Genomic DNA, 2,052 nt, shown 5'->3' with positions numbered 1-2,052 from the left:
TATATATATATATAATGTATATGAACCAATATTGCAATCCTGGCTAATATAATAAGCTTATAATTGTTTTTTGTGGTTTGGCCAATATTAAAATTGTACAGTGTTTTGCTTAAAAGTTAAAAATAAAAATGTAAAAACTGAAGTGAATTTAGGCATCATAGCATTATAATGTACATTGTGAAAAATGGATATTCATTTTGAGATTTGCTAAAGATTACATTTAATAGTGTTATTAAATTATTAGTGTTTCTAAAGGTTAACTTTAAGGGTGCTTTCACACTTGGTTCGATTGCTTGGTCCGAACCCGAGTTCGATTGCTCCCCCCTCCCCCTGCCCCCGCTGGACTGTGTTCACATTATATTATTTGGGTCCGAACCGTGGTTTGTTTGCGTCATCAAGCCAGCAGCTGTTTACCCCGTTGCTTAGTAACGATGGCACAGGAGAAGGCGGCAAAATGCGTAGCATTGCTCCCTTCAATTTTATATTTATGTTTTTGAACCATTGGTTTTGTTTCCAAATTAGCTTCAGTACATAATGGCACTTACGTCTGTCTTACAAATGTACTGCAAATGCTCTAAAGAACTCTGAAGGTGAACATAAATGAGATGTACAGGTCTGCTTGCAACGCATCAGTCACGCTCATCAGGAAAATGAGTGAAACACGCACAAACACACATTTTTATCAAATAATACATCATTAATATGGAGGACCAAACCTGCAGAAATTAAAAACGAATAAATATATAGATAAATAAATAAAATGACAGGAAAATAAATAAAGGAATAAATGACTTGATAAAAACAAATATAGTTCATTTGTAATAAAATTTAACCCTGAATTAATTTTTTTATTACTTTTTCCTTTATGTATTATATTATTTTATCTATTTATTTTTGCATTTATTTTAATTTATTTATGTATGTATTTATTATTTTTATTCCCACGTGTATTTATTTCCAGATTTATTTATTCTTACTTTTCCGTGTGCAAATATGGGAGGTGGTCCTTGCGGAGCTCCGGTGAATCATTGGTTGAGAGCTCACGCAGAAGATCAGATCAAACTAATGATAGAGATCGGAGTTTGTGGGATCAACTGTAGAGTTGCAAGATATTTTTCACAGATTCATGTTATGTCGAATTATTTTATAGCGACTGAATTCACCTACTTATCCTGACAGTTTCGTCATTAAGTCCATCAACGTCGTCGATGAGTTTCTAGTTTGATGACGCCTTTAGACACACTTGGAAGAGGTTTCTAAGGCTTGTGTTAATTTTGTAAGTACAGAGAAAAGACTCCCAAAAGCATTAAGTTGATCGTAAAACAGTTACATCAAAGGTTTGGAATCGCGGCCCACTGCCATAAAGTTGGCTTGACATTGGATATTCGCAAGTGTAGGGACCGGCTCTAAACTTACATACGACATACGATATTTATTAAAATAAACTGTCAAATTATATCTAAATATTGCTAAATATACCTGATTCGTAGATAACCACTTTACAGTTGGTTTTGTGACTGCAAGTCATTCTCTTCAAATGCTATTGAAGTTACAATCATGTATACCAATGTCGTATTTAACTTTAGAGATGGTCCCTAAACTTGCGAATATAGACGTCAACTGCCAGTGGGCCGCGATTCCAAAAAGCATTGTGAGCCTGAGTAGACCGTAGGTCTAACTAGGTCCTTTGGTGCAACTGGTTTACGATGGCATTTAGGCTCACAATGATTTTGGGAGTCACGATTTTCTCTGTGTAATTCGACATAATAATGTGAATCTGTGAAAATATCTTGCAACTCTGCAGTTGATCCCACAAACTCCGATCTCGTTTGATCTGACGCTTCTGCGTGAGCTCTCTCAACCAATGATACACCGGAGCTCCGCAAGGACCGCCTCCCTCATTTCCATGCTGCACACGGAAAAGTAAAAAGAAATAAATGAATAAATAAATGAATCTGGAAATAAATACATGTGGGAATAAATAAATATAAAAAATAAATAAACGCATCAATAAATACATTTAAAATAAATAAATACATAAATAAATAAATA

The 2,052-nt window shown here is 34.5% G+C and overlaps 1 protein-coding gene across 3 annotated transcripts in view; it reads left to right on the top strand.

The window, feature by feature from the left end:
• The window catches only part of LOC107704674 (sentrin-specific protease 7-like), a 35,995-nt gene that overhangs the window by 8,416 nt on the left and 25,527 nt on the right, over nt 1-2,052 (top strand). The gene's annotated exons all lie outside the window — the stretch shown is intronic.

This window comes from Sinocyclocheilus anshuiensis, unplaced genomic scaffold (assembly GCF_001515605.1).
Source record: "Sinocyclocheilus anshuiensis isolate Anshui unplaced genomic scaffold, SAMN03320099.WGS_v1.1 scaffold2926, whole genome shotgun sequence".
NCBI classification, from domain to species: Eukaryota; Metazoa; Chordata; class Actinopteri; order Cypriniformes; family Cyprinidae; genus Sinocyclocheilus; species Sinocyclocheilus anshuiensis.
The sequence above is the reverse complement of the archived record's forward strand: the minus strand, read 5'-3'. Positions and strand labels throughout refer to the sequence as shown.